The sequence below is a fragment of the Salvelinus alpinus genome, chromosome 2, assembly GCF_045679555.1.
Source record: "Salvelinus alpinus chromosome 2, SLU_Salpinus.1, whole genome shotgun sequence".
Classification (NCBI taxonomy): Eukaryota; Metazoa; Chordata; class Actinopteri; order Salmoniformes; family Salmonidae; genus Salvelinus; species Salvelinus alpinus.
In genome coordinates this window covers 14,798,527-14,821,904 of record NC_092087.1, presented here as the reverse complement: position 1 = coordinate 14,821,904, position 23,378 = coordinate 14,798,527, and the positions used below count along the sequence as shown (strand labels likewise).

Below are 23,378 nucleotides of genomic sequence, written 5' to 3'. Positions count from 1 at the left end.
CAGACGTCAACATTAGGGATGAAATACACACACACACAGACGATAACATTAGGGATCAAATACACACACACACACACACACACACGATAACATTAGGGATAAAATACGCACACAAACACACACTCAAAGATGTCAACATTAGTGATCAATTACCCACACAAACACACACACACGACAACATTAGGTTTCAAATACACACAGAGGTCAACATTAGGGATCACACACACACACACACTCACAAACACACACGCACACAGACGTCAACATTGGTATCAAATACACACACACACACACACACACGTCAACACTAGGGATCAAGCATACAAACAAACACACACACTTCAACATTAGGGATCACACACACACACACACACACACACACACTCACAAACACACACGCACACAGACGTCAACAATAGGGATCAAATACACACACACGCAGACGTCAACAATAGGGATCAAATACACACACAGACGTCATCATTAGGGATCAAATACACACACACACGCGCTCACACACAGACATCAATATTAGTGATCAAATACACACACACATGTACACACACTCACAAACACACACGCACACAGATGTCAACATTAGGGATCAAATACACACACACACACACACACAGACGTTAACAGTAGGGATCAAATACACACACACACACACACACACACACACACACACACACACACACACACACACACACACACACACACTCACAAACACACACGCACACAGACGTCAACATTAGGGAACAAATATACACACACACACACACACACACACGTCAACATTAGGGATCAAACACACACACACACACACACACACACACACACACACACACACACACACACACACACACACACACACACACACACACACACACACACACACACACACACACACACACACACACACACACACACACACACACACACACACACACACACACACACACATACAGAGACAGACATCAACATTAGGGATCAAATACACACACACACGCACACACACAGACGTCAACATTCGGGATCAAATCCTGTTGAAGTCCTCTAGATACTGACTGACACTCGAGAAACTAAAGGCTGGGAACTTGGATTCTACTTCTTTGGAGCTTAGAATATAGCAGACTAGTTTCAAAATAGGTGAGAAACTCTGTCCTATTCATCCATGGATAAAGGTAGCTTGAGGAATATGATGTGGGCTGAGTGTGATGGCTGTATCATACAGTGATTCAGAGATACAACAGCTGTGTGGTTGTCTGCTTACTGGTAATCACAGCTCACTCCCTGTGTTTTCCACGTACTGTGCAGATAGAAAACATGTTTACTCTTGCGGCGGCATTGAACGTGTCATTAGTGTGTTGTACTTTATCTCTAACTCTACACCAGGAGGTTTTATAGTGACCACCTGACCAGGGAAAACACTCTGACCAGGGAAAACACTCTGACCAGGGAAAACACTCTGACCAGGGAAAACACTTTGATCTGGGGAAATATTCTGACCAGGTGAACCTTTTTTGAGATTGTGACTCGCACAGAGATCTTAATTGAGTTTTGCATGTCACTTCTCTCATGAGAAGTTTTATGAAAATAAAGTTATTCAAATTTGAATTGGTTTGAAGATATGAGAACACCCCTCTTGCTTTGCTCACCTGTGCCGTGTTTCTTCCCCGTGAATTGTGGCCCCAGGCGGGGCGGGCTCCTAGAGCACGTGTTCAGAGCGGACTGCCTTCCAGGCTCCTGCCATCAGGCCTGTCTTTCTGGCTCTCTGTGGCCCCCAGCTCGGCCCTGGCTCCTGCCGAGGAAGAGAGAGATGAAAGCATGCGACCAAAGTACTTTGCTTTTTAATAATAGCACATCATTTGACAAGCTCACTTCGATAGTCCTACCAAAACTTGGTGAATATTAGTTTTAATCCTCAGCTTGTTCTTTCACTTTTCATGCGCCTTGGTTGCAAAGCGAGGTAGCGATTTAGTATTCTTTTCCTTCTGCGCTGTGGTGTCATACACAGGGTTTGTAAAGCAGTCCAGCAAGCCACTCTAAACACAGGAAGGGCCAGTGTGTTATACTCACACCGTTACAAACATACACCTGATACACAGGATGGGCTAAGTGTTGGGTTTTATTGTACAGTGTTGGACCTGTGGGTTTTATTGTACAGTGTTGGACCTGTGGGTTTTATTGTACAGTGTTGGACCTGTGGGTTTTATTGTACAGTGTGGAATCCACAGGTTTATAGAAAACAGTAAATAGGTTTCCTTGGAACCACAGTGAGACATAACAGCACATATTCCCCACGTGCTGAAGTGGTATACTGTCTGTATTAGTGTTTCCCATCTGAAAACTGGGAACTAGATTTGGGTCTTAGAGGATTAAACTCAATGACTATGCCACAGCCATTTTCTCAGATCTGTGAACATAACACCCAACCCTCTCTCGGTATTGCTCCCGTAGGAATCTCCAATACATTCCAGGGCTCATCTAAATGAGACCTTGGTCTCGGTATGACTCCCTGGTCAAATAAATACATTGCAGTGTAATCCCTCTACCCCCCCTTTCCTAGAGGCAGTATTGTAAGGATGGTGCAGAGTCATGTGGGCAGAGAGAGAGAGAGAGATAGTTACACACCACACAGCTTCTCTCCAACAACACCTTGTTACTGTCACACAGTCTAACTGCCACTATAAATCAACCACACAGAACACATACTCATCCCTTTAGAACACAGAACACACATACTCATCCCTATAGAACACAGAACACACATACTCATCCCTATAGAACACAGAACACACATCCTCATCCCTATAGAACACAGAACACACATCCTCATCCCTATAGAACACAGAACACACATCCTCATCCCTATAGAACACAGAACACACATACTCATCCCTATAGAACACAGAACACACATACTCATCCCTATAGAACACAAAACACACATACTCATCCCTATAGAACACAGAACACACATACTCATCCCTATAGAACACAGAACACACATACTCATCCCTATAGAACACAGAACACACATACTCATCCCTATAGAACACAGAACACACATACTCATCCCTATAGAACACAGAACACACATACTCATCCCTATAGAACACAGAACACACATACTCCTCCCTATAGAACACAGAACACACATACTCCTCCCTATAGAACACAGAACACACATACTCCTCCCTATAGAACACAGAACACACATACTCCTCCCTATAGAACACAGAACACACATACTCCTCCCTATAGAACACAGAACACACATACTCCTCCCTATAGAACACAGAACACACATACTCATCCCTATAGAACACAGAACACACATACTCATCCCTATAGAACACAGAACACACATACTCATCCCTTTAGAACACAGAACACACATACTCATCCCTATAGAACACAGAACACACATACTCATCCCTATAGAACACAGAACACACATACTCATCCCTATAGAACACAGAACACACATACTCATCCCTATAGGACACAGAACACACATACTCATCCCTATAGGACACAGAACACACATACTCCTCCCTATAGAACACAGAACACACATACTCCTCCCTATAGAACACAGAACACACATACTCCTCCCTATAGAACACAGAACACACATACTCATCCCTATAGAACACAGAACACACATACTCATCCCTATAGAACACAGAACACACATACTCATCCCTTTAGAACACAGAACACACATACTCATCCCTATAGAACACAGAACACACATACTCATCCCTATAGAACACAGAACACACATACTCATCCCTATAGAACACAGAACACACATACTCATCCCTATAGGACACAGAACACACATACTCATCCCTATAGGACACAGAACACACATACTCATCCCTATAGAACACAGAACACACATACTCATCCCTTTAGAACACAGAACACACATACTCATCCCTTTAGAACACAGAACACACATACTCATCCCTATAGAACACAGAACACACATACTCATCCCTATAGAACACAGAACACACATACTCATCCCTTTAGAACACGGAACACACATACTCATCCCTTTAGAACACAGAACACACATACTCATCCCTATAGAACACAGAACACACATACTCATCCCTATAGAACACAGAACACACATACTCCTCCCTATAGAACACAGAACACACATACTCCTCCCTATAGAACACAGAACACACATACTCATCCCTATAGAACACAGAACACACATACTCATCCCTTTAGAACACAGAACACACATACTCATCCCTATAGAACACAGAACACACATACTCATCCCTATAGAACACAGAACACACATACTCATCCCTATAGAACACAGAACACACATACTCATCCCTATAGGACACAGAACACACATACTCATCCCTATAGGACACAGAACACACATACTCCTCCCTATAGAACACAGAACACACATACTCCTCCCTATAGAACACAGAACACACATACTCCTCCCTATAGAACACAGAACACACATACTCATCCCTATAGAACACAGAACACACATACTCATCCCTATAGAACACAGAACACACATACTCATCCCTTTAGAACACAGAACACACATACTCATCCCTATAGAACACAGAACACACATACTCATCCCTATAGAACACAGAACACACATACTCATCCCTATAGAACACAGAACACACATACTCATCCCTATAGGACACAGAACACACATACTCATCCCTATAGGACACAGAACACACATACTCATCCCTATAGAACACAGAACACACATACTCATCCCTTTAGAACACAGAACACACATACTCATCCCTTTAGAACACAGAACACACATACTCATCCCTATAGAACACAGAACACACATACTCATCCCTATAGAACACAGAACACACATACTCATCCCTTTAGAACACGGAACACACATACTCATCCCTTTAGAACACAGAACACACATACTCATCCCTATAGAACACAGAACACACATACTCATCCCTATAGAACACAGAACACACATACTCCTCCCTATAGAACACAGAACACACATACTCCTCCCTATAGAACACAGAACACACATACTCCTCCCTATAGAACACAGAACACACATACTCCTCCCTATAGAACACAGAACACACATACTCCTCCCTATAGAACACAGAACACACATACTCATCCCTATAGAACACAGAACACACATACTCATCCCTATAGAACACAGAACACACATACTCATCCCTTTAGAACACAGAACACACATACTCATCCCTATAACACACATACTCATCCCTATAGAACACAGAACACACATACTCATCCCTATAGAACACAGAACACACATACTCATCCCTATAGGACACAGAACACACATACTCATCCCTATAGGACACAGAACACACATACTCATCCCTATAGAACACAGAACACACATACTCATCCCTTTAGAACACAGAACACACATACTCATCCCTATAGAACACAGAACACACATACTCATCCCTATAGAACACAGAACACACATACTCATCCCTATAGAACACAGAACACACATACTCATCCCTATAGAACACAGAACACACATACTCATCCCTATAGAACACAGAGCACACAGGCACACAACAGCTACAGTAGACACACCACACCAGACAGTAGTTCTCCTGAGGTTAGACACATGTACTGTATGTATGGGTGAAGAGGCAAAACATTTAGCAGAGATGGTTGTAATATCTTCCCAGAGAATATCTACAGAATAGAGCTTTGTGCTGCAAGTTCATCAGCATAGTCACGGTCAGAAAGGAGACTATGCAGATTGTCACTGCAGCATCAGCTCAATTGCCTTGAACCTTGAAAGATTTCTATCCTACTTTACTGTATACACTGAGTGGACAAAACATTAAGAACAACTTGCTGATATAAAGTTGCACCCCCTTTTGCCCTCAGAACAGCCTCTATTAGTTGGGGTATGGACTACAAGGTGTCAAAAGCGTTCCACAGGGATGCTGGCCCATGTTGACTCCAATGCTTCCCACAGTTGTCAAGTTGGCTGGATGTCTTTTGGGTGGTGGGCCATTTTTGATACACACGGGAAACTGTTGAGCTTGAAAACCCCGCAGCGTTGCGATACCCCGTTCAAAGGCACTTAAATATTTTGTCTTGCCCATTTATCCTCTGATTGGCACACATACACAATCCATGTCTCAATTGTCTTGAGGCTTAAAAATCCTTCTTTATCTTGTCTTCTCCCCTTCATTTACATTGATTTGAAGTGAATTTTAACAAGTGACATCAATAAGGAATCATAGCTTTCACCTGGATTCACCTGGTCAGTCTATGTCATGGAAAGAGCAGGTGTTCTTAATGTTTTGTACACTCAGTGTATAATAGCCATGTTTGTCTTTCTCACAGGGAAAGACACATTTTGTCAAACTAATATGGAAATCTTAATGAAAGATTCTGCTACACCCTTCTTGTTTTCAGTTGCATAACATTCCCTGAATCTTTGAGACCATATAGTAAAGTTACACCATGACCAGAATACTGTTTAAGACTCTGTGGAAGGCACCATGGTTTTTAATCTGTATGCTAAATATGCATACATGCAAAGATAAACATGCGTTTTTTGCTGTGTCACTGTAGAGGAATTACACCCAGTCATTGATGTGGTCTGTTAGTTCAGAATAGCGCGGCCCACCCACAACCACTGACCTACAACTCATTAGCTCTAATGGAGTCAGTCCATTTAATACATTCTGTCTGGCATGACTGACAACCAGACCCTGGCGACAAAGACAATCCACCATCTGCAGCTCGGGAAACAACCCCCCTCCTCCCCCCCTTCCCTGAAAACGTTTGCTTCATTCATATGGTAAAAGTCACACAGTGCCTCTGGTAACCTGAGCCTGTCTGCCCGGCTCCCATTCAGAGCCGTCGGGAGTAGAGTGAGCTGTGGCCCCGATGTCTTTATCTGAGGGCCACCTCTGGGCTTTGAATGACGTGCTGCTCAGTGCGTTGCTGTGGGCATTCTTGCGGAACTGCTCACAGCAGGTATGAAGCATCGCATTGTGCTGGCCTAGAGCCTGACATACGTACACTCTTAGAAAAAAGGTCATATCTAGAACCTAAAAGGGTTCTTCAGCTGTCCCCATAGGAGAATCCTTTGAAGAACCCTTTTTGGTTCCAGGTAGAACCCCTTAAAAAGTTTCACGTTTTAAAGTAAGTAAGCATAATATATTGAGGGTCAGTCAGTTCTTGTACCATATTTACAATGTGCAGGGATACTGGCACGATAGAGGCAGATACTGTATGTATAGGGGTAAGGTGACTAGTATCAGGATATATGATAAAGCGAGTAGCAGCAGCGTATATGATGATTGTATGTGAGTGGGTGTGTGTAGAGGCAGTATAAATGTATGTGTGTGAGTGTCAGTGTGCGAGTGAGTGTGTAGGGCCCTGTGAGTGAGTGTGTAGGGCCCTGTGAGTGCGTGTGTAGGGCCCTGTGAGTGAGTGTGTAGGGCCCTGTGAGTGAGTGTGTAGGGCCCTGTGAGTGCGTGTGTAGGGCCCTGTGAGTGAGTGTGTAGGGCCCTGTGAGTGCGTGTGTAGGGCCCTGTGAGTGCGTGTGTAGGGCCCTGTGAGTGAGTGTGTAGGGCCCTGTGAGTGCGTGTGTAGGGCCCTGTGAGTGAGTGTGTAGGGCCCTGTGAGTGAGTGTGTAGGGCCCTGTGAGTGAGTGTGTAGGGCCCTGTGAGTGCGTGTGTAGGGCCCTGTGAGTGAGTGTGTAGGGCCCTGTGAGTGCGTGTGTAGGGCCCTGTGAGTGCGTGTGTAGGGCCCTGTGAGTGCGTGTGTAGGGCCCTGTGAGTGTGCACAGAGAGTGTAAAAATAAAATACAAGGGTAACTCAGATAGTTATCATAGTTAGGGGCTCCTGAGTGGCACTGCGGTCTAAGGCACTGCATCTCAGTGCTAGAGGTGTCATTACAGACCCTGATTCGATTCCAGGCTGTATCACAACCGGCCGTGACTGGGAGTCCCATAGGGTGGCGCACAATTGGCCCAGCATCATCCGGGTTTGGGTTTGGCCGGGGTAGCCCATCATTGTAAATAAGAATTTGTTCCTAACTGACTTGCCTAGTTAAATAAAGGTGAAATAGTTTCATGCTGTTTGAGACTGATGACTGTTCTCTTTTTCAAAGTGACTGACCAAGAGATACTGTATATTGCAATGCTTCATGAAGGTTTGGCAGATGCTAGACAACATATGTTTTATCCTAATCAGTGAATCAGTCCGTGATAATGGTTTCAACACAACATTCCTGGGGTGTGATCATTCATTTCTGATTCCTCCCCTCCTAATGCTCCCATTGGGGAAACTTTCCTGGAGAACTGAACCCACTGTAAAGTGTGCTACACACACACACACACACGTCACACATACACACAGACACACGTCACACACACACACGTCACACATACAAAACACCAGGTGACACTGTAGGAGGGGAGATTATGAATTGGTATGAGAGAATGATCGCTGTAACCTCATCAGTCTTCACTGGTGGGTCAAATGTTCCATTGGTCAATGCCACTTTATGCAATAACTGTGTCAGCTCTTTTCTCACCACACTACCTGACCAGGAATGAAGCTGGGTCATAGTAATACACTAGGATTCTAACAAAATGACTGGCCCTAGTCGAGAGATTCAATTGTCTACTCATAGGCTTAATCAGCTTGTGTACGAGACTGACCATGCTCAGACAACAATGCCAGGTTCAAAACAGGACTGGAGAAGAAATAACTATGTTAAACCAGGTGAAAAGCTTCCGCTCTGAATGGATCAACTCTACTGTGGTAACACTTGTTCTTTTGAATGTACATCTCAATTAGGTGTCCACTCTGAAGATGGTCTGGTGGGACGACACTGTGGTCTGTTAGAACCTGAGATACATTTGCATGTCTTTAAGGCCCAGTGCAGTCAAAAACGTGATTTTCCTTTGTTTTATATATACTATAAGTATGTGGACACCACCTCAAGTTAGTGGATTCGACTATTTCAGTCACACCCGTTACTGACAGGTGTATACAATTCAGCACACAGCCATCCAATCTAAAATAGACAAACATTGGCAGTAGAATGGCCTTACCGAAGAGCTCAGTGACTTTCAACGTGGCACCGTCATAGGATGCCACCTTTCCAACAAGTCAGTTGGTCAAATATCTGCCCTGCTAGAATTGCCCCGGTCAACTGTAAGTGCTGTTATTGTGAAGTGGAAACGTCTAGGAGCAACAACAGCTAGGCGCAAAGTGTTAGGCCACACAAGCTCAACGAACGGGACCGCAGAGTGCTGAAGTGTGTAAAAAAATCGTCTGTCCTCGATTGGCTGGAGCGGTGTAAAGCTCGCTGACGTTGGACTCTGGAGCAGTTGAAATGCGTTCTCTGGAGTGATGAATCATGCTTCACAATCTGTCAGTCCAAGGGACGAATCTGGAAACATACTTTTGGTCATGTAGTGTATATTTCCCCACTGAGGTTGGAATAATACTGTGAAAATGATGACAATGCCTGTTTGAAAAGAGCTGTTTGAAAAGACCACGTGAAATTTCAGCCTGTTTTGATGGGATGGACTTTTTGCCTGGCTGGTGACCTCACCAGGCGGTAAATTAGTTAATAAACCAACAAGAGAGTTCCAAACCTCTGCCAATAACAGCTATTTTTCAGTTTTTTCTTTTTGACAAATTGAATTGAAAACCATCACAGTAAGCTATTTAATTGTTACCCAGAAATGATTTGATATTGAGATAGAAATGGCTACATTTGACATTTTTTAAGAAGGTCTGCCAGGCTTGGCTTTAGACGCAGACAGGGGACTTAGTCATCTGAGTGATTGTCATTACATCATTAAAATAAGTTTTGGCACATTACTTTAACTTGACCCTGATTATAAAAGGAGAAGTAAACAAATACTTTTACTGAATCGGAGAAAGGAATAATGAGGAATTACCATTGGCACAACCAAACCCAAAACTAAAGCTGTTTTGAAATTGTAGGATAACGAATCGAGACCCCTACCTGTGTATTTCTCAATGTGTGTAAAAGTCATAATTATTTCAGCCTTACAGATTTAGGAGATTAATTTGCGACAGTTTGCTACAGCAGGAAATGTATCCTACAGCAACAGGAAATGTGAATGATTTTTTGTAAGGGTTGATTACATTTTTTATTTTATTTCACCTTTATTTAACCAGGTAGGCTAGTTGAGAACAAGTTCTCATTTGCAACTGCGACCTGGCCAAGATAAAGCATAGCAATTCGAAGCATACAACACAGATTTACACATGGAATAAACAAAACATACAGTCAATAATAAAAAATAAAAAGTCTATATACAGTGAGTGCAAATGAGGTAAGATAAGGGAGTTAGGGCAATAAATAGGCCATGGTGGCGAAGTAATTACAATATAGCAATTAAACACTGGAATGGTAGATGTGCAGAAGATGAATGTGCAAGTAGAGATACTGGGGTGCAAAGGAGCAAGATAAATAAGTAAATACAGTATGGGGATGAGGTAGATAGATGGGCTGTTTACAGATGGGCTATGTACAGGTGCAGTGATCTGTGAGCTGGTCTGACAGCTGGTGCTTAAAGCTAGTGAGGGAGATATGAGTCTCCAGCTTCAGTGATTTTTGCAGTTCGTTCCAGTCATTGGCAGCAGAGAACTGGAAGGAAAGGCGACCAAAGGAGGAATTGGCTTTGGGGGTGACCGGTGAGATATACCTGCTCGTGCGCGTGCTACAAGTGGGAGCTGCTATGGTGACCAGTGAGCTGAGATAAAGCGGGGCTTTACCTAGCAGAGACTTGTAGATAACCTGTAGCCAGTGGGTTTTGGCGACGAGTATGAAGCGAGGGCCAACCAACGAGAGCGTACAGGTCGCAGTGGTGGGTAGTGTATGGGGCTTTGATGACAAAACAGATGGCACTGTGATAGACTGCATCCAATTTGTTGAATAGAGTGTTGGAGGCTGTTTTATAGATGACATCGCCGAAGTCGAGGATCGGTATGACTAAACGTGTCACGTTTCTGACCTTATTTCCTTTGTTTAGTCTTTATTTAGGTAGTCAGGACGTGAGCTGGGTGGGTATTATCTATGTTGTCTGTTTCTATGTGGGGTTTCTTGTTTGGCCTGATATGGTTCTCAATCAGAGGCAGGTGTTAGTCATTGTCTCTGATTGGGAACCATATTTAGGTAGCCTGTTTTGTAGTGTGTTTTGTGGCTGATTGTTCCTGTTCGTGTGTTCATGTGGTCTGTGTTCACTAGTTCGGGACTAGCGTCTTCGGTTCTTTCTGTCAGTTTGTTGTTTTTGTTCGTTGTTTAAATAGCCTATTAAAATATGGATTATCATCACGCTGCAGTTTGGTCCTCCTCTCTTTCACCCGAAGACAGCCATTACAAAACGGGATTCTGTTTTCTCCATTGTGAAGCCAAACCCTGGACAAGAACGCAGGAGAACTGACTGCATCAGGCAGGAGAACAAAATGAAAGTCCTGGGGAGAATCTCAATTGGATTTTCTTGATTCCTGGCGTCCTCCCCTCTGTCCTCTCCTTGCCTCCATTCGAAAAGATCAAAGGTAATTGAGGAGAGGAAACGTGGGAACAAATGCTCTTGTATGAAATGAAACTCTCCTTCTGTAGTGCGTCATATGACAACCGCAAATGACTTTTACAGAGGTGGAATCCCAAAATACACGTGCTTAGTGGTAAAAATAAATGTAGCTAGTTGTGCAAGACATTTTCCAGAGAAAAGTAGCATATGGTTTTTAACTGTTTGCATGCTTTTCTCATCCAAGAAAACAACAGCCGTTTCAAAGGGAGTGTGGGAGATTTTAAAACTCTTCCAAGATCGGATACACCTGAGCAATCGGGGATAGGATCAAACTCCTCCGTTCACCTATTTAACAAATTGACACTCCAGTTGGCGACCAGTTATCGGTTTCCGTGTCACGGAGGAGAGGGGGACGGAGGAGTCTAAGACAGGACAGACTTTTGCCCTATTGAGAATTTCCCCAGATTTCACCAACAAGTAGAACATGCTCCTTGATCATTATTCTTTTGTTGTCTGTGGCTCAACAATCCATCAACCATTCAGACAAGAGTTTATCATGTGACATCAACATCCTGGACTTCCTGACAAGCTGCCCCCAGGTGGTGAGGGTAGGCAACAACACATCTGCCACATTGGGGCGGCAGGTAGCCTAGTGGTCAGAGCGTTGGACTAGTAACCGAAAGGGATCGAATCCCTGAGCTGACGAGGGTAAAAAAATCTGTCGTTCTACCCCTGAACAAGGCAGTTTAACCCACTGTTCCTAGGCCGTCATTGAAAATAAGAATTTGTTCTTAAACTGACTTGCCTAGATAAATAAAGGTAAAAAATCTAATAAAAATTGACCCTCAACACGGGGGCGCCTCAGGGGACCGTGCTTAGTCCCCCTGCACTCCCTGTATACCCACAACTGCGTGGCCATGCAGAACTCCAACACCATCATTTAGTTTGCTGACGACACGACTGTAGTAGGCCTGATCACCAACTATCAGAGACCTGTCAGTGCCAGGACAACAACCTCTCCCTCAATGTCAGCAAGACAATGGAGCTGATCGTGGACTGCAGGAAACGGAGGAGCGAGCACCCTCCATTTACATTGACGGGGCTGGGGTGGAGCAGGTTGAGAGCTGCAAGTTCCTCAGTGTCCACATCACTAAGGATCTATCATGGTCCACACACACCAACACAGTTGTGAAGAGGGCACAGCAATGCCTCTTTCTTCTGAAAAGATTTGGCATGGGCCAAATCGATCCTCAAAGTTCTACAGCTGCACCATTGAGAACATCTTGACTGGCTGCGTCCCTGCTTGGTATGGCAACTGCTTAGCGTCCGGCCGCAAGGTGCTACAGATGGTAGTGCAGTACAACAGTGCAACACTGGGTCCAAGCTACCTGCTATCCAGGACCTCTATACCAAGAGATGTCAGAGGAACGCCCTAAACATTTTCAAAGACTCCAGCCACCCTGGTCATAGACTGTTCTCTCTGCTACCGCACGGTAAGCGGTACCGAAGCACCAAGTCTGGAACCAACAGGACCCTGAACAGCTTCTACCCCCCCCAAGCCATAAGACTGTTAAATAGTTAGTACAGGTAACTATATGGTTAACCTTTTAACTATCTGCATTGACCATTTTTGCACTAACTTTTTTGACTCACGGCTGCTACTGTTTATTATCTGTCACTTTATTCCTAGTTATATGTACATATCTACCTCAGTTTCCTCGTACCCCTGCACACCGACTCGGTACTAGTACCCCTTGTATATAGCCAAGTTAGCGTTACTCATTGTGTATTTATTATTACTTTTATTATTACGTGTTTTACTTTTCTATTATTTCTCTATTTTATTTTTCTCTGCATTGTTGGGAAGAGGCCCGTAAGTAAGCATTTCACTGTTAGTCTACACCTGTTGTTTACGAAGCGTGTAATGACTACAATGCCATTTTATTTGACATGTGGAAGAGAATTCTAGATTCCTATTGTTGTGGTGTGCTGCTGCTCCTACTGCTCTGCTTTTAAGACAAGGTAATATATTTAGTTGACAGTTTTATTTCTCCTACCATAACTCACACAAGTAATACGACGTACAATTTAAATACAATGATGTTTGCTTGGCGTTTATCCTAGACAAATGTATTTACACGAGCAATGATATGGATGAATTTCAACCAAGAATGGTATGTTATCACAAACGGCTTCACCTTTTAACAAGGACTGAAGCAAAACAGCTAATCTCAACTGAAGCCCTGATTTGGAAAACTGTATTTATACCCGCTCCAGCTTGTCCAGGAGTTGGGAAATTGAGTTGACTTTCCTTTGCCCTCTGGTGATTTATTGAGTCTGAACATTCTAAGAACGATAATAGCATGCAATTGAAGCATACCGTTCACCATTTTCTTGACAACCGTCTTGTTTTATCTAGTTGGGGCGAAAGGCATGATAACTCTGTGGGAAATCATCTTAAATATGACAATTCCAGAGAGTGAAATTGGCAGGATGTTTTGATTCAGTGCAGATGTGTGAGAGTGGAGGAAGGAGAACGGCGTCTGGGCCTGCTGCAGGCCAAAGAGGACCTGTAGTAATCAGCTGCAGGACAGCTCTGTGTTCCAGCACACTGGCTCTGGCTGTTGTCTTGTGGAAGTGGGCTGTAGTCCAGTGCATCTGCAGATCTCACAGATTGAGCCATTATTTACTATTCCATTCAGAATACCAAGAAACCAAAATCAACAAATGCGATTGTGAAGACCTGAAGATGATGTGCAGAGCAAGTTTAGAAATATCTCAGACAATAAAACAGGCCTGCATTTTGCTGTCTACTGCAAGACAGTTGTGGTGTCTGCAATAAAATAAAAGTTTGATGAAATCTATAATTTGGTAGACCTAAGAAAACAGGCATCAGAATAAACACCTGTATCTTTCCTTCTGCCATTTGTCCTTAGATGTTTTAGTGTTGAAAACACAAATCAGCAATAAAGAAAAATGAAGCAGGAGTGTACCAGAAACTAGTATGGAGCTGGAGTTTGACTAGGACAGTTTCATTAGTCACTGATGGCTGTGTTTGGTGTCTGTGCCGGGACGGAACACAGCTGACCCTGTCTCCGTACACACTGTCACTTTATACACATTAGCCTCCCTGGAACACATCTGTCAACAAGAGGACAACCAATAACTACAACCATAATAATACTGAGCAAAACACATGCAAGGCTTTGTTTTTCTGCTGTAAGTTATATGTTTACATCAGTAACTAGATGGTTAAGATTTAAAGATTAGTACAGATTGTTCCATCCCCCACCCCCCTGGCATCATCATGTCTTCCTCTCCTGTCCCTATGCCTAGGTAGGAAAAACATCAGTGTGCAGAAGTGTAGCAACTCTCTAGCACATTGTTCTGCTCAACTAAAACAAATGGTAACAAATATTTTGTCAACATGAATTTAGTTGGTAGATGTGCTCCAGTTTAACCTAATGGAAAGAGTCTTCGCAAAAATAAAATGTCTCTCATGTCATTCCACTGAATGATGTCAATTAAGTAAAAAAGGCAGAGAGCATCCTGTATCTCACAGCCAATACTGTAGTGTATTTTAAAGTGAATATGGCTTTAAATGGCAGCCATGAGGCCACTTTAGGCCCATTCAAGTCCAGCTAGGTCACAATGTTTTGCTTTGAAATTATGGAGGTTCCATCTGTTTACACCTTTGTTTCCTCTGTGTGTCTCTGTGGTTTGAATTGGCAGTCAGTCGGCGGCTTCAAAGAGTCTGTCCCAGATTGCATGTAGCTTTATGACTGTGAGCCGTGTCGGGAGGAAAGCATTGTTTGTTATGGTCTCCCTCTCGCCCCCAGAGTTGCAGAATGTGTTAAATGGTATTGCTCTAGTTTAAAGGTAAGTCATGAGTGGCTAAAAAAAGCAGTGTGACCTTCATGCTGCCTCCAAGTGGCCACACGTTTCCGGTTCTCGGGAAAAGATCACTTTAGTGAGGTGCAATGGACCGAGGAATCGCGGCCCTGTTGTTTCTTTCAGATCATCTGAGCAGATGTTCATATTTACGTTATGTCCCACTTTATACAACTGTCTGCGGTTCCTGTAAATATTGAAATTAGAGCCAACGTTTAGATGGCATACATAAATCTAGTTGCGTGGAACATCAGAGATGATTGCCCCTCTGCAAGTAAAATAAACATACAGCTTGTGATATAAAACATTTTGACTGGTGGGTGCTATTTTACATGCACTGACGCTCTTGTTCTCAAGCCCGGGCTCATGGTTCCACGTAAAGGTGTTACCGACAGTTGCTGTTTTTACTGAAGTGTAAAGCGTATCCATGAGTCTGACTAGTATGGGAAAAGCTGCTGACAGACTATAAGAAACTTCTTCCCCTCCAACTGCCATGATATTGGCCGTGTCAGAAATCTGTCTTGCCTACTACTTACTAAAACGGCATACTGTGTACTAATCGTACTACATACTATTTAGAACATACCAGGCTCACTGATACTGAGAATGGATGATCTAATGTGTCATTCATTTGGCAAGGCGCTTCCCCTTATCTGATTATCAGCTGTCAAACATATTATGAAATTGCACATACAATAAAACACTATTTTTGCATACTCAAACGTCCTACTACTTAAGACCCACGGGTATTCAGACACGGACAATAATCTTGGCATGTTCAACCAAAAATGCACAAATTTGTCATAAGAAATGTTTGCCTTGGGACAGAGCAACAAGATTCTGACTCCATGAGACATTTGATATACATTTAGAGTGTAAGTAGAGAACCATGTAATTGTGGTATAATCAGCTTTGAGTTAATGTGCAGCAGTGAGGGTTCAACAGATCATTGCTTTCCCATCTACCCTTTGTTGATCGTTATTAAATGAGCTATTCCATCAAGTGTGTCTTATCGCCTATAAAAACACTAGATTTTCAATTTTACAGGTCATAGCCAGTCCAAGAGAAAGTGTAGAGGTTAGGTACATAGTCTAAGCCTCAAATCACTCTGCACTACCTCAAGAGGCATAACCGTTTAGAGTGATATTATCCAATGAGTTATATCATCGGTCCACTTCCATTTGAAGTGGAAAGTTGGACTGTGTTTATTCCCTGGCTGACCTCCATTTTGCCTATTAACTTGTCCAATGTTATTGTACTGTTACAATCCAATGTTATTTCTTCCATGAGGATTTCAAAAATGTGGTCTACACAAATTGCATAGTAGACCTACTGGTAACTGCCAAAATAAAGGAAAACCCAACATAAGATGTCTTTTAACAGGGCGTTGTGCCACCACGACTCACCAAAACAGCTTTAATGCACTTTGGCATATATTCCACAATTGTCTGGAACTCTACTGGAGGGATGCGACACCATTCTTCCACGATAAATTCCATCATTTTTTTGTTTTGTTGACAGTGGTGGAAACACTGTCTCAGGCGCAGCTCCAGAATCTCCCATGCGTGTTTAATTGGATTGAGATCTGGTGACTGAGGCACACACACACACACACACACACACACACACACACACACACACACACACACACACACACACACACACACACACACACACACACACACACACACACACACACACACACACACACACACACACACACACACACACACACACACACACACACCCTTTAAACCCCTTATGCTCATTTGAGACCCATCTTTCAAAGTCACTGAGATCTCTACTTCTAGATATGGTAGCCAAAATAACGGGCCACTGGGCATTTTTATACATGACGCTAAGCATGATGGGATGTTAATTACTTAACTCGGTCACCACACCTGTGTGGAAGTACCTGCTTTCGATATACTTTGTATCGCTCATTTACTCGTGTTTCCTTTATTTTGGTTGTTACCTGTATATGTATGACTATGTGCATTTATGTGTAAGTATATTCATTTGTAGATCTATCTGACCTGTTCATGTGGGATTGAGGCCTATAGCAGTAAGCAGGACATGGCTTGACATTTGAGGTATGAAAATGTCCGAAAAACATGATTTTTTTGGTGAACTAACAGGTTATTTCTAGGGTATCCTGCCTTGTTTGAACTATCTGTTAAGTTGGAATGGGCTAAACTGCTCTGGCACATAATATGTGAAAGCAAACTAATGCAGACAGTATGTGTTTATGGCTCACATCAACCCAAATGCAACACATATTGGGTCCTGCTACAAACCTCTTTCCTGTCTTGTTCTTGATTTAGACTGACTTTATTTAGACTATTTAGTATTTAGACTGTCTTGATTTAGACTGTCATAATTGCAAATGTCAGTGCTCCGATAACTGCACGTAGTGGCTTGATACAGGGTCATTACACAAGTTATTGCAGTGATTTACTCTGCTAGAAGATCTGTGTAAAGTAGGCTATAGTGTGGCCAGGCATTCCAGTGCTATAGATATTTTTCTTCGAAGGTGGTCTTTGAGGGGTGAAATTAAATGTGTTTTTCATAATATGGTTTAATCAGTTCATTCTTGTCAGGCAGCAATGACTTCAATTCAAGCTAAACTAAAGTTAAACATATGTGACATTTGCCATCTGTGAACTATTCTACGGGAGTTATTAAACATCCAATTGAATCACCTTTCCATAGGAGTGGATTTGCTATATAAATACGATCTTATATTCACTTTTGATTGAAAACGCCTAATGTTCTGAAACATATGAGTGGGGAGATGTAGTGTCTGGGAGTCCAGGCCACCAGCCACCTGTGGGACAGATTGTTTGGCAGATGAACCAGGGCCGTGAGGTCAAACAGCTGGGTGTGAGAAGAACCCTCCCTGGACCATAGCTCTGTATAGCTCTGTATAGATATGTAGTTCTGTATAGATGTGTAGCTCTGTATAGATATGTAATTAGTTCTGTATAGATGTGTAGCTCCGTATAGATGTGTAGCTCTGTATAGATGTGTATCAATCAATCAAGTTTATTTTATATAGCTCTTCGTACATCAGCTAATATCTCGAAGTGCTGTACAGAAACCCAGCCTAAAACCCCAAACAGCAAGCAATGCAGGTGTAGAAGCACGTATGCATGTGTAGCTCTGTATACATATGTAGCTCTGTGTAGCTTTGTATACATATGTAGCTCTGTGTAGCTCTGTATAGATGTGTAGCTCTGTATACATATGTAGCTCTGTATAGATGTGTAGCTCTGTATACATATGTAGCTCTGTGTAGCTCCGTATAGATGTGTAGCTCTGTATACATATGTAGCTCTGTGTAGCTCTGTATAGATGTGTAGCTCTGTGTAGCTCTGTATAGATGTGTAGCTCTGTATACATATGTAGCTCTGTGTAGCTCTGTATAGATGTGTAGCTCTGTGTAGCTCTGTATAGATGTGTAGCTCTGTATATATATGTAGCTCTGTGTAGCTCTGTATAGATGTGTAGCTCTGTGTAGATATGTATACATATGTAGCTCTGTGTAGATATGTAGCTCTGTATAGATATGTAGCTTTGTGTAGCTCTGTATAGATGTGTAGCTCTGTATACATATGTAGCTCTGTATACATATGTAGCTCTGTATAGATATTGAGCTTTGTGTAGCTCTGTATAGATATGTAGCTGTGTGTAGCTCTGTATAGATATGTAGTTCTGTATAGATATGTAGCTCTGTATCAATGTGTAGCTCTGTATCAATGTGTAGCTCTGTATATGTATGTAGCTCTGTGTAGCTCTGTATAGATATGTAGCTCTGTGTAGATTTGTATACATATGTAGCTCTGTGTAGCTCTGTATCGATGTGTAGCTCTGTATACATATGTAGCTCTGTGTAGCTCTGTATAGATGTGTAGCTCTGTATAGATATGTAGCTCTGTGTAGCTCCATATAGATATGTAGCTCTGTATAGATATGTAGCTGTGTGTAGCTCTGTATAGATATGTAGTTCTGTATCAATGTGTAGCTCTGTATCAATGTGTAGCTCTGTATACGTATGTAGCTCTGTGTAGCTCTGTATAGATATGTAGCTCTGTGTAGCTCTGTATAGATATGTAGCTCTGTGTAGATTTGTATACATATGTAGCTCTGTCTAGCTCTGTATCGATGTGTAGCTCTGTATACATATGTAGCTCTGTGTAGCTCTGTATAGATGTGTAGCTCTGTATACATATGTAGCTCTGTATAGCTCCATATAGATATGTAGCTCTGTATAGATATGTAGCTTTGTGTAGCTCTGTATAGATGTGTAGCTCTGTATAGATGTGTAGCTCTGTATAGATATGTAGCTCTGTGTAGATATGTAGCTCTGTGTAGCTCTGTATAGATATGTAGCTCTGTGTAGATATGTAGCTCTGTATAGATATGTAGCTTTGTGTAGCTCTGTAGCTCTGTATACATATGTAGCTCTGTATAGCTCTGTGTAGATATGTAGCTCTGTGTCAATGTATAGCTCTGTATAGATCTGTAGCTCTGTATAGCTCTGTATAGATATGTAGCTTTGTGTAGCTCTGTATGGATATGTAGCTCTGTGTCAATGTATAGCTCTGTATAGATCTGTAGCTCTGTATAGCTCTGTATAGATCTGTAGCTCTGTATAGCTCTGTATAGATATGTAGCTTTGTGTAGCTCTGTATGGATATGTAGCTCTGTGTCAATGTATAGCTCTGTATAGATCTGTAGCTCTGTATAGCTCTGTATAGATATGTAGCTTTGTGTAGCTCTGTATGGATATGTAGCTCTGTGTCAATGTATAGCTCTGTATAGATCTGTAGCTCTGTATAGCTCTGTATAGATATGTAGCTTTGTGTAGCTCTGTATGGATATGTAGCTCTGTGTCAATGTATAGCTCTGTATAGATCTGTAGCTCTGTATAGCTCTGTATAGATATGTAGCTTTGTGTAGCTCTGTATGGATATGTAGCTCTGTGTCAATGTATAGCTCTGTATAGATCTGTAGCTCTGTATAGCTCTGTATAGATATGTAGCTTTGTGTAGCTCTGTATGGATATGTAGCTCTGTGTCAATGTATAGCTCTGTATATATGCATAGCTCTTTAGCTCTGCATAGCAGATTAGGAATGACAGAAGAGGAGTAAAGATGGCAGGGTAGCATTAACGCCATCTTCAGCTAAATAAATTGCTTATGTTTCAATTTGTAGATAACATCTTCACATACATCTCAGGCAAATCATGTCACCAAACTAAAATAGAACACACGCAGATATACAGATACGCAGATATGTATCTGGATGTAAATATTGTGAGAAGAACTTTCCAGGTATAATATAACACAATACAGTTTTCACTATAACACATTGTGTTTTCCAGGATTTTTACTTCCTGGTTCCATTGTGTTTTCCAGGATTTTTACTTCCCGGTTTCATTCTGTTTTCTAGGATTTTCACTTCCTGGTTTCATTGTGTTTTCTAGGAATAAGGATCACAGAGCATGTAGACACCACTGTACCTGTTTGTATGCGTTAGGTAAAGGTGTTTCCTTAAGAGTTACATCTCAAGGAAACCATTAGGATGTCATAAATCAAGTCGTTAATTTATATTTATTATTGGTTAGAAAAATCAATGCTCAGTCCCAGGAATGCATATTTCATTTTTGTTGGGCTGCTCTAAGGCCACATATTTCTCCCCTGTGCACTCTCCTGTCTGTTCTTCTACTAGTAATCTTGGGGATCAACCAGAGGAAAGCTTGGGGGCTTTGGTCCGAACCATGAAACCCCTCCAGCAGGCAGGGAAGGATTATCAGTCCCTAGGGACCTGTTTTCAAGCCCTTCAAACTGCCAACTCTGAGAGACATGTCAGGTGGAGTTAAGCACTGTAAAACACCTTCCCTAAGACCAAACCACACACAATACCTCTGGATCAGAGACTCAAAAAGGAGTGGCTGAATGGCGATTGGGCTGGAAAACTGTTGTACTTAAGCCACGTAAGAACTTGTTTGTGCAGGTAAGATTTGGGAGTAAGATTTGTGCAGACCCCAAGAGCGGAATTTTAGGGAGTCCTTTTCCATTATTAGCACAAGTTCTGTGTTAGCAGAGATGATGATGAGTGTGATTGGAGGTAAAGCATCTCTGGTGTGATGCACTGCATACAGTTCTTCTAGCTCTGGTAAAGGAAGTGTGTTGCGTGCTGTATAGTTGAGGCCCACCCCATTACAAATATCCAGAAATGTATCTGTGTTTATTTGGAATGCAGTAAACACTAGGTGGAAAGAGGTCAAAAACATTAGCAAAACATTTATACTGCTTGGTATCCTAAAGCCATTAGCCGAAGCCCCAAGTGTTTCCCAGGAAGTTTGAGTACAGTGGAGATGAACAGTGCAGCTGCTCTCTTGCTTCCTGCAGCCTCACAGTCTTCACCAATAAGGAAGCACAATTCCCCTTTCAAAACACAGGAGAAAGCCCCTCACAATTATCTCAAACTGTGTTTTTAATTCACAATGAAATTAAACACAGACTGCCTCTTGCTAATCAGGAGACTCTGAGGTATGTTGTGGTGAACTGTCATTACAATTGAATTGTGGGAACCTGTTCTAATTAAGTATGTAGTGTGGCTATCCACTGGATGGCTCTGAATGCACTGTCATGCAGTCAAAGCTAAGAACCACTTTTGGATCTTTTTATTTTTATCTAACCTTTATTTTATCAGGTAGTCATAAGTGTATATTTTATCAGGAAACTAACAAGTTGTTGGCTGTTCGGTATTTCATGTATCACCCCTGGTGTTCTGTTAAATTATTTTGCGATTTGAACAATTTATTTTTGGATAGAAACTCCATCGGAGTGCTGCGATTGGTTGGCCAAAATTCTGGGGCGGGGCTAAGCGAAGGGTAAATTCCATTTGTAGTTTGACTCCCTCTCACTCATAGACGACTAACTTTGTGACCTCTATGTGAGTAACATTTGCGTGACAGCTATTTGAAGGGGAGCGAACATGGGCCTTGGGGACATACCTCAGTGTATCCGGAGAGGAAGAGGCGAAGCAAGAGTGTTTACTCCGCCCAAAATCTGTCTACGAAAATAAGACCATAGAGGTCAATGAGAGTTAAAAAATGGAATTGCTAATTTGCTACGTGAGGCTTATTTGATCAAATAGAGGTTTCGTAATGGTTATGTTATTACGAATGCGCTGATTGTATGTGGATGCACGTGGCATTTCGGCACGTTTTTTTTTTTTTACTTAATATCGGAGTTATGACTGTTGTTCAAGCAGGTTGATGTTTATTGTCATGGAGGCAGAACTGAGCGGTTTCTGCTAGATGGGCCAGCTGCAAAGTCAAAATTGGCTATATCTTAAAAATTATGGAAACGAAAATGTAATTTTTGCTCTTAAATTAAGGTTAGGGTTAAGCATTAGGGTTAGCAGCGTGGTTAGGGTTAGGCATTAGGGTTAGCAGCGTGGTTAAGGTTAGGTTTAAAATCGGATTTTATGACTTTGCGGCTGTGCCAGCTAGTGACCATTCTGCAGAGGTGTCTCCAGGGCAATAGATGCCAACTTAGATTGTTCACACACGTAACTGCCCTCTCATTAAATGGTCACACCTGATCTCTCCTCCCGCTTGCCTTCCATCTTTGAGGACATGTATTTGCATTGTTAGAGCGGTTACTCGATTATTGTGTGTATATACAGTGCTTTCGGAAAGTATTCAGACCCCTTGACTTTCTCCACATTTTGTTATGTTACAGCCTTGGATTACATTTTTTCCCCCTCATCAATCTACTCACAATACCCCATAATGACAAAGCAAAAACAGGTTTTTAGACATTTTTGCAAATGTATACCATTTTTGGGGGGGAAATATCACATTTACATAAGTAT

The 23,378-nt window shown here is 42.2% G+C and overlaps 1 protein-coding gene across 1 annotated transcript in view; it reads right to left on the bottom strand.

The window, feature by feature from the left end:
* Positions 1-23,378, bottom strand: part of LOC139550692 (nerve growth factor-like) — a 41,424-nt gene that overhangs the window by 14,704 nt on the left and 3,342 nt on the right. Inside the window, exon 2 of the mRNA XM_071361769.1 lies at positions 1,659-1,801. The gene's annotated coding sequence lies outside the window, so the exon portion shown is untranslated. The remainder of the gene's footprint in view (positions 1-1,658; positions 1,802-23,378) is intronic.